The 14512-nt window shown below is 30.8% G+C and overlaps 1 long non-coding RNA gene across 1 annotated transcript; it reads right to left on the bottom strand.

Annotated features, from left to right (window-relative positions):
- Positions 1-10965: 10965 nt before the first annotated feature.
- Positions 10966-14009, bottom strand: LOC110349258 (uncharacterized). The gene is made up of 3 exons (XR_002395087.2): positions 13890-14009; positions 11885-11929; positions 10966-11136 (listed from the first exon to the last, which is right to left on the bottom strand). It is a non-coding gene; the product is annotated as an uncharacterized LOC110349258 (long non-coding RNA).
- Between the last annotated feature and the right edge of the window lie 503 nt (positions 14010-14512).

The raw sequence follows: 14512 nt of genomic DNA, 5'->3' as shown, positions 1-14512 counted from the left end.
CAATTTCATTGAGGAGTTTAAACACTAGTGTCAATAATTCTCTAAAAGTCTTGTAGAATTCAGTAGAGCCAAGGACAAAAACCATATGATCATCTCAATAGATGAAGAGAAAGCATTTGACAAAATCCAACACACGTTCATGATTCAAAAACTACAGAAAATTGGAATAGGTGGTCTCTATCTCAACTTGATAAAAGCCATCTATGAAAAACCAACAGCCAATATCATACTAAATGATCAAAAACTGAAATCCTGCTCACTAAAATCAGTAACAAGACAAGGATGTCCACTATCACCACTCCTGTTCAATACAGTTTTGGAAACATTACCCACAGAAATTAGACAAGAGAAAGAAATAAAAGGAATAAAGATATGAAATAAAGAAGTTAAATTGTCATTATTTGTAGGTGACATGATAGTCTTTATAGAAGACCCCCAAGAACTCCACCAAAAGTCTGCTAATTTTAATAACCAAATTCAGTAGAGTAGCTGGATACAAAGTCAACACATAAAAATAAATTGCTTGCCTGTATATGAACTACAGACTCACTAAAAGAGGAACTATAGAAACAACTCCCTTCACAATAGCATTAAAAATAATACTTAGGAATGAACCTAATAAAAGAAATCAAAGACCTCTACTCTGAAAAGTATAGCACTCTGAAAAAAAGAGATTGAAGATATCAGAAAATGGAAAGACATCCCTTAGTCATGGGTAGGAAGAACCAATATAGTGAAAATGGCCATAATTCCAAAACTGCTATTTAGATTTAATGCAATGTCAATTGAAATTCCAGCAGCATACTTCACAGACCTTGATAAAACATTCCAAAAATTCATTTGGAACAAGAAGAAACCTAGAATAGCAAAAGCAATTATAGGCAACAAAGACAAGGCAGCGGGTATCATAACCCCTAACTTGAAACTATACTACACAGCTACTGTGATACAAGCAGCATGGTACTGGCAAAAGAAACAGACTTGAGAAACAGATTAGAAGATTGAGAATCAACTCCAGACACACTCCAACTCATCTTCAACAAAGGACCCAAACACCCTCATTGGAGGAAAGATAGCCTCTTTAATAAATGATGCTGGAAAAATTAGATTTAAACTTGCCAAAGATTAAAACTAGACCCATATCTCTCACCATCCACTAAACTAAAATTGAAATGGATTAAAAATCTAAATATTGAAACAGAAACTCTAAACTGGATGGAAGAGAGGTTAGGTGGAACTCTTGTAGACATTGGTGTAGGAAAAGATTTCATGAGCAAAACCTCAGTTTTATGTGAACTAGCACAAACAGTCAACAAGTGGAATTTCTTCTTACTAAAAAGCTTCTGCACACCAAGAGAAACTATCAACAGCATGATGAGACAACCCACAATATTGGAAAAAATTTTCATCAACTGTTCCTCAGACAAAGGTCTACTATCTAGAATATATGAAGAACTCAAAAAAATCAGACTTCCATAATTTAAAGATCCAATCCAAAAATGGACATCTGAAATGAACAGACATTTCTTAGACAAAGAAGTAGGAAGAGCAAATAAACATATGAAAAATTATTCAACGCCACTGGTCATTTGAGAGATGCAAATGAAAACAACACTGAGATTCCACCTCAACCCAGAAAGAATGGCTGCCATCATCAAATCAATCAGTTACAAATGGTGGGGCTGTGGGAAAAGAGGCACACTGCTCCACTGTTGGTGGAAATGTAGACTGAGGCAACCACTGTAGAAATCAGTACACAGATACCTCAAAGACCCAGGATTACAGGTCCCATTTGATCTAGCTATTCCCCTACTGGTTATCTTCCACAGTTATATATGTCCCCCCATGTTCATAGCATCCCAGTTTGTAATAGCTAAAACTTGGAAACAGCCCCATTTCCCACCAACTGAAGACTGTTTAAAGAAAAAATGTGGTTTTTAAAAATAAAATGGATTACTATTCAGCCAGAAAGAATGAGAAATTAGAGACATTTATAGCTAAATGGATGCACATTGAGGCCATACTCTTAAGTAAAATAAATAGAACAGACTTGTGTAAATACTGAATGGTGTCTCTGGTGTGAGAAACTTAAATGGTGTGAGAAACTGAAAGTGTAAATAAGGATCAAAAGGCATAATAGATAATGTGAAATAGGAAGAAAAGGTCCAAAGGGGAAGGGGAAGTGGGAGGGTTTAGGGAAAGGAAAGAAGGGAATGGAATTAATATGAGAAAAGGAAAAAATGGAAACAAAGTCTTATAAATAGGGACGAGTGGAAGGGTTGAAAGGAGGGCAGAGGAATGCGGAAAAACAAGAAGCAAAATATATTATGTAAAGGTACAAATTTCCAATGGTGAATGTCATTATATTGTTTACCTAAAATGTACGAATAGAATTAGTTTTAAAAAGTTAATCTAAGTTTTAATCTGGGGTTTTTAAAAATTAAAGCAAAGTAGTAAGGCATGTTTTAAAGCCCCACATGGAAATTTTAGTTTGAAGTATTATTTAAAGTCTTTCATTTGAAGCATACTGCTTCTATTTCTTCTTTCCATATGCACTTCAGATATATACAGTATGTGAACATTGATTTAATTAAGCAGATTATTTTGAGTGGCTGAGTCATAAACTCAGATATTTTGGAAGAAAAATGTGCAATAGAGAGTTTGGTATGTCAGTAATTTAAATCAACTTTATAATGTTTCCTTTAAAACTTCTTCCTTTTTTGTCTGAAGCTTAAAGGTAAGTGGTTATAATTAATATACAAAAAATATATCACTTCTCTTTCTTACAATAAGTATATCATAACTTTTACTGATAAATCACTTCCATGCAAGACAAATAAGAAAATGAAGAAATTACAAAAAAATGAGAAAATGTTGTCTTTTACATCATGCAAAATCAAAGGCCAATTATGTCTGTAATAATCCTTATGTATTTCTCTGGAAAACATAATTTAAAGACTAAATGAAATATGAACATATATCTTCTTCTACCTCAACAAATACTAAATTATATGCTACAGGAAAAAGCATAAAGAAAAGAAGATAGAAGTTAAACAATTTGTTGGATTTTTAAAAAGCAGTGTTTGGTTCACTGCCAAAGGGAAGCCAGCACTGTCCAATGGTTACAGTAGTAAAAATATATTTTTATTCAGAACTACTTAAATTGGGAAAATAGTTGCAGTAGAGAACTCTGTTGATTCTGAATATAGCAGCACAGTCGAGTTGAGATTTATAGCCAAGGAGAAAAGTTAATGTTGGTGGATTGAATATTATGAAGAATTCAAGTGTAGAGGTGGAGGTTCTTTGTTGGAAATTACTTAGAGGAATTCAGGTGTAAAAGGTATTCCAGCTAACCCCACCTGATAAGATTCATAATGAAGAGAAGACAGGGCAATCAGACTTATGAATGATGATAGAGGATCAGAACCCAATTAGATATCAAGAATGATCAGGTATGAAGGGTGATAGATGAATTCTTGCTAAACTAATTTAATATGGTTCTTGTTAAAACCAGATGTTACAAGACAGTGCACAGATGGGTCTAGGGGAGAATGTTCAGGAGTCTGACTCAAGTTTGTTAGGCAAAGTCCTTTCACCACTTAAAGCATATGCTAAAAAAATCTGCAGAAAATACACTGTCATTTTCATATTTATTCTGTGAAATAATAAAATTATGATCTGATCACTTGAACTAGCTTATCAATTTATTTTATTTGTCCCTACTATATTAACTCACATCAATTTAAGATGGATATGTTGTTTGATTCTATCATTTACTGATATTTTGTTATTTAAAAAACCAGAATGTAGGTAAATTGTCTTCTGTATGATATACTTTGTATGACTATTTATCAGAATACTTGTCATGTTTGCTTCTATCATTATGGAAGTTGTTCGATATTTTTAGAACTTGATGAAAAATTACTGTTCATAATTATTTAATATATACAACATCTTCTATTTGTCTTACTCCCTTTTGCAACTCATAACCTGATACATTGTATCTATTTAAAGTACACATTAAGTATGAGTATCATCTCCACTTGCTGCATAAAATTAGGTAATACTAAAAAGAGAAAAAAAATTAGAATTGTTCTTAACCATTAATTTTTCAAGGTAAATATTCTATACCTTTCTTTCACATTTCATTCTGTAAAATTAATTTTGTTAAAAAAGATATACATTTTTGTGGTCTTAATACAGTTTAAAATCAACTAAATTAATTATCCATTTAATAATATGCCTAAAATATATAGAAATGCAAGTAGAAAAAAAATTATAGAGCAAATTATCTGAAAATGATAAATCTTTTAGAAGAAAATAACTAACAATTGTATGTATTGGAATAGATAAATATTAGTTGGAATAAAAATAATAGTAGAACAACTTTTTTATATCTAAAATACAGTTTTAATTGCCAAAGAGTTGTATAATTTATAGGGTTCAATGTAATTTTTTTCTATGTAATATAATGTACAATGAATGAATCATTCTAGATACATTTAAGAGAGAAAAATAATTCTCAGAACATATATAAAATTTATCATTCAATTAATCATAAAATACCACTGAAGAGTATCTCTATGATTTTACTTATCACAGTAAAATGAAGCATTAACTTTGTTTTGAAAGTAAATTTAATAACAAGGATAATTACATAAAATCATCAAATTCAAGTTATTTAGAATAATAAATAGAATTTTAAAAATTACAATTATCAATTAGTGTGACTAATAGGAAGTTAGAGGAACATATAGAAAAATCATTCTCCAAATACATCTTTAAATAATGAAATTATTTTGTGTGAAGATTTTGAGATGTTACCACCCAGCACACAGTTTTATATATAATATAGGTCATTGTCCTAAAGAAAAATGTATTTATTTCACATTAACATAGACATAAAATAGCAAAAAAATGGATAAAATATTTGCAATTGTGGAGTCATACGAGATTAGGTTGTAAAGCATAATTTTAAATACTGGTGTAATGTTCCAGATGTAGTAATAAAAGTGATGTTAGGCTTTGAGAGTAGAAATCACTTAAACTACTTTGTGAAAAAAATAAAGATTTTGTACATAATGCAAATCCAATATTATTCCTCAACAACAACATCAAAAACATAAAAAGATACCATGCAGCAGAAGGATTTTAGAAGGCATGTTTCTTGAATAGAACATGTTCATTGAAAAGAAAAGCAAAATAATAAGTAATGAATTTATTAAGACTTCAGGTATAAGATGAAACAAAATAAATTTTATAGTATATGAGCAAGAGTAAAATTTCTTGATTCATGCAATATGTTTATGAAAGTTAATTTACCACTTACTAGCTATGAGAAAGGAAATTAATAATGTTTCAAGAGTTTTGTAAATGAGATTAAAAAATTTAAAAATTAAGACAGTTTTTGTTTTATCCTTTTGATTCAATAAATATTGATTATTATTCAGACCATCATTAAGTTAATATAGATGTGCAAGTATATGATTTTTTAAAAATATAGAAAACTAATGTGAGATTAGGCAAAAATAGATATTATAAAGGAATAAATCATAAGAAAATTAATATTTTAAAATTAAAGAGTTCTATCAATGTTCAAAATTAAGTAAATAGGATAATATATCTAGAATAAACTAACTGGTCTACCATATAATGCATTTTTCCCTCACTAGCTGTGTATATCATTTGACTCCCTCTTTCATAAAATTTTCATATTGTTTTTACAAAGAAAACAGGCTGTAAAACACCTTTTCACATAAGTATTCAATGTTTAATTTTTAATGTTTGATTTTTTGACACTATGCAGTTGTTCACACATGGACTTATTTGTGTTTAATATTATAACAAATCTGTACTTTACATATCTAGAAATTGCAATCAATGTTTGCTATAATTAGAAAATATTAACTATAGAAACTAATCAGTGTCATTGTTACTTTTCATACATGCATATAGTCTCACTTGTAATATCATATTTTTAAATTCCATATATGGCAGAAAATTCCCATAATCCCTCTGAATCTGGCTTATGTTGCTTATCATGTTGTATATATAATTTTCTTTATCCATTCATCCATCAACGAATATCTAGCTTATTCCATGACTTGGTTATTTTAAATATTGTCATGAGCAACAGAGGTGTGTCGGTATCCTTAATGTATGTTGACTTTAAGTCCAAGAGTGCTGGATCATATTGTAGCTCTACTTTTAGATTCCAAGGCACACTCCTGCTGTTTTTCATACTGACTATGCAAATTTCTTTCATTCAAACAGTGTATAAAGGTTCTTTTACCTCATAACATTACAAGCACTTGTTATTCTTTATTTCCTTCATAATATCAATTCTGACTTTGTAAAATGGAATTTCCATGTTGCTTTGTTTGGTTAGGTTTGGTTTGGTTTCGGTTGGGTTTTGTATTTCCCGATAAAATAAAACCTTGGTTTATGATCATAATTCATTTTGGAACCATGTTTGTAATTGAAAGCAGTTGTGAAAGCACCTGTATATAAAAGCAAATTTCCCCATAAGAAATAATGAAACCTCAGATAATTTGTTCCACAAGGCAAAAATATTCATATCAAAATGATTATAATACTATAATATAATACAAAAAATAAAACAAACAAAAATATAAAGAAAAATAAAGTAACCTCGAATTACCTTGGAAAACTTTTTTAGCTGGTGTGACAAAAAAAAGAGAGAGTTGGGTTATTGTGTAGTATGACTTTCACTATTACTAAAAGAATCACAGCTAATGATAGGGAAAAGTTTTAGACAACTTAATGGATTAAACATGAAAATAAATGTAGAGGCAAAATAGGTAATGTATCCTTTTAAGATTTGCTTTTCCAACCACTCTTGTTGTTTGAGGTGATGTCCATCTGGCTCTTTGATCTGTAGCTTTACTGTAGATAACATCTTAACTCTGAAGAACAAAGTTGCAATGCTTAGGCAAATTTGTAATATATGTGTTTTAACTGTCACGAGTTTATGGCTGAAATCATTAACATAAATCACCTGTGTTGAACCATTAAACAGGAACTGGAACTTTTTACTTACTCAACAGAGACCACTAGGGATGAACGAATGACTAAAAAGGGAACAAAAGGAGAAACTGAACAAACTTCTGCGTGGACACTGACCAGACCAATTTCTGGTGGTCCTGCATGCTTGCAAGTAAACTTTTATTATTTCACCTAAATTCTTTGTCTCCATGTATTTCTTTCTGTGATTTCCGGAACACTATCTATTGGCTGAACGGAAACTTTTTCCTTTCATACAGCTTTAATAAGGAACCTATCCAGTTACCATTGCTTCTTCCTTCTTTTGAGAATTATGTGGAAATGTGACACTGCATCATCGTTAAACAGATTCCTCACTCACACTGTTACAGCCTTATTTAGGTGGTGCTTGTCTATAAAATTTTCACTGTTTCCCACATTTTACACATTTCCTTCATTTCGTTTAAAGTGAGGGATTCCTCTGCCTTTTTATCATCTTCCTCTGCAGGTGAGATCTCCATAACCTCTTCCTGTTGGGAAATGATCACCCACAATCCAAGAGGGAGAGAGAGAGAGAGAGAAAGAGAGAGAGAGGAACCATTGGCTCAGTTGTGATCGTGTGATGATGTTAGACCTCACATTTAAGTTGTATTGCAAGACATCATTTGTTAAGCAAGTTAAACTTTATGAGAAATGTTTATTCATCTTGCAGAACACTCACAAAATAAGACAGTTGCAACCCATTGTTTCACTATACATTTATTTAGAGATTTATTTCTCTGTAATCCTGAAACTGAATCATAATTTATAGCTGAACCATGACTCATAAATTTATCCATAAATGTCACTTTCTGATTGTGTTATAAAATATTTGATCTTCATGAATTAAATCGATAAATATATATACCAAATTAGCTTTTGTACTACTGATTTTGAAGGCTACATTTTAATAAATTTTATATTCTTCTAGAGGTATTTGATTATTCTCCCCCTCAAACACAAAGAAGACTATATTGCTGAATATGACAGCGTACCTAAAATCAATGTATCTACAGACTTATTTTGAAATATACTTTCTGGAAAATTTGTCACTATATATATATATATATATATATATATTTATATATTAATGTGCTTTAATTTATATTTGTATTGCTGCAGAATGAATTCAGGTCACTCATTTTATAGCCAAGGTAAGTAAATCAAATGTTTTAAAAGATGAATAATTTAGATATAAATAGCAAAATATTATTTCAAATGATTGTTTATTCCATTATATTGAGTAATTAAATTACATGTAAGTGTAACTACATTCATGGAGTACTGAAAATTATGTTGAAAAAATGTTTCCTTTGTTTTTGTTTTGTTTTGTAATAGATCACACATAATAGGCAAGTGTTCTATTACTGAGCTATCTGCTCACCACAAGAAATGTTTTAATTGTGCTGCTCCAGAATTGTATTTCCCTGCAATATCATAAGGTAGATGGGAGCAGCTGGAAACTCCATAGATCATACAGAATAGATACACTTTTTTTTTTTTGTACTGGGGATCAAACTCGGAACCTTGTGCTTGCAAGGCAGGCACCAGAACCACGGAGCTAAATCCCATGCCATAGATATACTTTTTGACTGAGTGAAAAATATACTGTTAATTTCTCTTTCTTACAGCCAATTGTAGATAAAAGCTTTTGCTGATAATGTAGGAAAAAGCAGTAAAGTCACACTTTAGAAAAGAGAGCAAACTAAAAGGATGAGAAAAATGAAGCATGACAGAGCTTGGACATATAAATACATTAATTTCCAAATAAACTGTAAAAGTTTGTTCATGAGGATAGCAAAAGACTTCAGGTAAGTGATAGGTGTAGAGAAAGCCTTCAAGCAATGAAAAACAAAATGTCAAAATATTCACAGGTATATATACAAATGTAAACAATAACAAAATCTCAAAACTTACAACTTGTTTAAAATTTGTACATCATAAAAACATATACACATATAATAGTATATATTTTCCTCTAATATGTCAGTCTTATCTGAGGAAAAAATGTAAGTAGAAATTTTTTATAATAAATTGAACTGGGAGTGGAAATAGTGGGGTGAGTCATATTGTGATGGGAAAATTTGTAACTACATTTACTCTTATTTGTCTTCAAAATTAGTGTCATCTTTTCATTATGTTTAAGAAAGTGATGCTATATAGTTTAAAGGATTGTTTCAAGGTTAAAAAGACAAAATAGGTAAATGTGTTCATTATTTCTTAATGTTAAATCATATTTTATAACATAAAACTAATTGCATGCTTCATTGATTGTAACCATTATATTTCCCTTAGTTTCTAAGACAAGTTTATGTTATCACTATAATAGTTTAAAACTGTGCTTACCTCTAGGGAAGGCTAAATATTTGTTGGTGATCCTTGTCCAAAACAAGGATGAAATATGTGGCATAGTACAAACAATAAGAGAGAAAGAAATCACCTGTGTATACAAAATATCTGAAAAAGTAAGATGTCTATGTATATGGAAAGTATGCAGAATGTTACACTTTGTTTTCTGTCACTGTAACAAAATACCCTAACAGGACTATTATAAAGAGTAGATGTTTATCTAGCTTATGGTCTTGGTGCTTGGACAATACAAAATCATAGTTTCTGCATCTGTTGTACATCTACTAACAACTTTCTGGCTGTATCATAATATAACAGAAAGCATCACATGGCAACACAAACCAAGCTATATCCAGGCTTTCCTTTTTATAAACCCATTTTGAAGTCAGATTCTTAGCTTGGGATCTTAATCATGAGGGTGCCTAACATTCATTATCTCATATAATTCTAATTATTATCAAGGACCTTTACCTCCAAATACAATATAGATTAGAGGATTATGTTTCCAGAACTTATATTTTGATGATACATAGTCAAAGCATGTCACAAAAATATAGTGTGCATTTATATTAAGAAACAAGGAAGAATAATTTTTACCTAAATTAGAAAGAGGATGAATAAGTCAAACAATCTGATCCAATACAGAAAGTTTGTGAACAATTTTTGGAAAAGAAATTCTATGTTATGAGGCTACAGCCTACTAAGAAAAAAATGATTTACTTTGAACGATTTTTTTAAATGACCTTAACAATGTAGTAATACAAAATTAAATTTGGTTTCTTCTTTGTTAATATTTCTTGGATCTTTGGTTCATTCTTATTAAGAGATTATAAATCATTTTTAATTTAATTGTTGAGCAATCTCCCTAGGAAACAAAAAGATTCCACTTCTCATCAGAATAATATTTTAAGCTTCATGTTTTCATCATATTTTTCTTTAAAAAATTAAGTTTTCTTAATGTTCAAAGAACTTAGTTTATGTGTTTTCATTTTTTCATTGTGTTATCTCCAATATTAATTTGAAATTCTTCTTTTTTCATTTTGGTTAAATACTCAAAATAAATACAGTGCATCTATCAAATATTTAAAATGTTAGGTACTTTAAAGATATTTTCACTTTTTTTTTTTTTGGTACTGGGGATCGAACTCGGTACCTTGCTCTTGCGAGGCAGACGCTGGAACCACTGAGCTAAATCCCTGGCCCAATTTTCACTATTTTTGATAACATAGTATGTTAGAAACCTAGAGAACATAACAATTTATAATACATACAAATATGAAGTTAATAAAGAAGTCTGATGGCAAATTATTAGTTTGGTTTCTTAGTCTCAAAAAGCTTTTAAATGTTTAATGTGAGATTCATTATAGAAAGTTCAAGAAACTAAATTAAAATTTTTGTGTGGAAAATTACTCTTACTGCATTTATGTAACTAATATGACCAACTTAATTGAAATAAAATTCTTCTGTATAGAAAAAATAAACATATTTTGATTATATTTGACCAAATAGGAAGCAAAGTACAGAGAAACTTTGTTTCAGTGGAAAACTACACATACAATTATGGGTTATCATTACCTTTAAAGCTTTATTATATACAGGCATATTGAACTGAAACCTATTGCATTATATCAGATCTTACAATATCCTAAATCTTGCATTTTTCTTTTATATGTGGCTATAAGTCTTCCCATTAGTATTTTCATATTTTCTCCATCCTCCTGACTTGGTGTTACCAACAAATAAAATCTGAAATGAAAAACCATTTGAGGATTAACGTTATTTTCTGACTATATTTTACCTCAGAATGTCAAAAAACCAAGCAAACAAGAACATATAAATCATATACATCTATCCTTTGTGCTTTCAGCTACTGATACATAGGTGTTACAGAAAGCTCACCAGAAATCTTTCACCTTCCGTGCTATGCAGGGAGAAATAACCGTGGCCATGACACCAATATCTACACCATTTCCAGAAACATCAGACAATGAACTATAAAGTCTGCTGTCCTCATCCCACCACCTAAAGGAATTTAGAGCTGAAAGGAACTAATGGCTCTCTGGATTCAAAACTAAGTTTTTAATCTGCTCCAACCACGACCCTTGTTTGCACATTGTTAAATGTTGATTATTTCTAATATCCATCAACTATTCCCTATGACCAACAGATAGGTTCAGTAAGTTCTAAATATAAGGTGATCAAATAAGACTGGAACTGTTAATAGGATCTGCCTAGTCCTTTTCTCAAACCAGCATCAGCCTTGGCCTATAAAGACCTGAATAACACCATGCCCATCTGAGAAAATTCAAGGCTGAAAAATAATTTACTGTCTGTTACAGTCAATAATTCAAGAAAGGTCCCTGGTAGGACAATAGGTGCCTCACTTACATAAGTGTCTATTTGAAAACTCAGGTAGATTTCACATGGACCAATCTCCCTTCCTACTCCTTTGCAATTTTTTTGATGTTATGGACTCTGTTGAGTATCCACTCACCTTCTGCCTACCTATTTCCTCTTTCTTCCTTTATAAGAGTCACTCCTGTAGAAAACAAAATTGAATACAGCATATGCTGGACATTTTCCTGCATTATACTTGTATATTACTGATTAAAATGTGCTCTTGTTATTTAAAAATATAGTATCAAGCCATTTTGGAAACAGACCTAGCATGTCTGCCTTATACTGAAATGTATTGTTTTATGATTTGTACCTGTTCACACAAATGAGCTTATTTGGGGTCGGGAATTTAGCTCAGCAGCATCATGGCTGCCTTGCAAGTGCAAGGTCCTGAGTTCAATCACCAGTACAAAAAAAAAAAAAAAAAATGAGCTTATTTTGCATGACCAAAGGAATGAAAAATACCACTGTAATTTTCACCTAACCTTTCCTGAAATGAAGATTCTTTGCACAAATAGTTTTGGTTCTTAAAGATAATACACCTTCACATTTTAAGAAAGAGACTGGGATGTGTATGTGTGTGTGTGGGGGGCTATTGGAATTCTCATACCTTTATTGCTCACCTCATGTTGTTTTCTGCTATTAGGAACAAAAAAAGCCTTGTGTCAATACACGTGGAGATTGTGAACCCTTTCATTGCCTTGATTTAATTGTTGCAATTGTCAAAACTTCTATATTGAACATATTTATCTCCACCTAGTATATTGAGAATATAAGTATAAATCTGACCTACATTTCTAGTTATTGGCCTTGCACAATCTTCTAAATATTATCTTTGATGATATAATATATTTCAATACACCCTGGTTCTACTTCTAGAAGAATAGGAGTTTATTTTTCTCAAGTTAAGTTAACCTTGAAGTAATAGCAGATAAAATCTGATGTAATTATAAGGATTAACTTTGTATTCACAATTGACTCCAAAGTCAAGCTACGAATCAAACTACTACTCAAATTAACTCCAAAGTCAAACTACTTTCTAAACATTAGCACTGATATTTTTATGTAGACTGGCAATATTTACAGGCTATATAAGAATTATGTTTGTTTTGATATGATTTAAAATCTTTGAAATTTTAAATTTTGTTTCTCAAGTGATTGACTGTAGCTTCCTTTTTAAAGACTATTTATTGTCCAATTGGTTTACATGAATGTCCTTCAAATATGTTGTTAGCTATCTTATCATTTATTTAATTTAAAATGTTACACTACAGTAATACATTTTCTTTATGTGTAAACTAGAATGATATTCCACAATCTTTCCTTAAACTGCTTGTTTTTTAAAGTCATTTAAAATAACATGACTCTCTTTTTTTAAGTCAAAAGTTTAGCTCTCAAAATTGATTTTACTTAATAATGTCATGGCTACTTGACCTCTGTGAAAGTGGATTTGTCTAATACAATTTTGCAACACTATTCTCATAACAGGATGGAGCCAGTTAAAATTTGAATTGTTGTTTGGAACACTAAAATTACACTAGGTCAGAAAGTACTTTTTATTACATCAATCATATCTATCTCTACTATTCAAGTATTTTTTTACATTATAATGACTAAACTGACTACAAAGAAGACAAAATATCTTTAAATGTAATTCTTTTTATATGCAGTAGGCTGTTGTAAATTTTACTATTTTCTGTCACAAATATGTCTGGGAACTGTAAACTTATCTCAAACTATTTGTAAAATAAAGATAAATTTATTTGAACATTTATATTTTAAAATGTCACCAAATTATTGAAAAGAAATTGCTATATCAAGTTTAACTCACCTTACATTAACACATGTAGGAAAACAGCTGTTTTCTAAATAAAATATTTTGAAAGATGAATTATCATACCTATCTCTCGTCTATCCCAAATATATTATGGCATATCATCCTTGAGCTATGGCATTTACATATACCAGGCATATTTGTGTCTGTCCACAATAGCAGAATGTATGGGACACAAACTCCATATATTTTGTCAAGGGAATGCTATAAATGCTGCTTGTTACAAAGTTGACAAAGATCAGAGAACTTAAACCAAAAAGGCACATACACACTCGAAGCTGGTGGCATAGCTGAGGAGGCAGGAGCACAGAGCTGACAGGTGAAAAGGGAAAAGACAAATGCAGTCTGAGTCTGGACTGCAGCCGTTTTTGAAGTATCCGTTTGAAGTGAGCTGCGCATGCGTGTTGAGCACAAGAAGGTGCTCCAGGGACAAAAACAAAAGAGAAAGTTCTTCACTTGATAGTATCCTGAGCAAGTTCATTGCAAAGAGGTGATCAAGTGAGAGACTTTCATCAATATGTTTGATTAACTTAAGTCTGGTTTTTCCAATATGGCATTATATATCCACATCTATGTGCTCCTGACTTAATTTGGCAAGTTAATTTCTTATTGGAATAAATAAGTTATTTATTAGTTTGTACCTCATGGTTTTTCTGGACAGATGGTGATTGTTCATTGTACAAAGTCTGGAGACATACCATCTTGGCTTTTGTACTTAAAATGGAATAAAAGTCAAATTATAAACACAACCTGAAAGCTGAAATTCTGCACAATATAGAGTAACTCAGAGCGGAACACAGCCTGACCTTCACAGCAGACAATGTGAAAAATTGATATATTTTCTAAGTCTGGTTGTTCAAAAACTATTATTATTATCTGTAGAAGAATGGT

This window comes from Heterocephalus glaber, unplaced genomic scaffold (assembly GCF_053883595.1).
Source record: "Heterocephalus glaber isolate CG9 unplaced genomic scaffold, H.glaber_assembly_v1.0 deba00001577, whole genome shotgun sequence".
Taxonomy (NCBI): Eukaryota; Metazoa; Chordata; class Mammalia; order Rodentia; family Bathyergidae; genus Heterocephalus; species Heterocephalus glaber.
The sequence above is the reverse complement of the archived record's forward strand: the minus strand, read 5'-3'. Positions and strand labels throughout refer to the sequence as shown.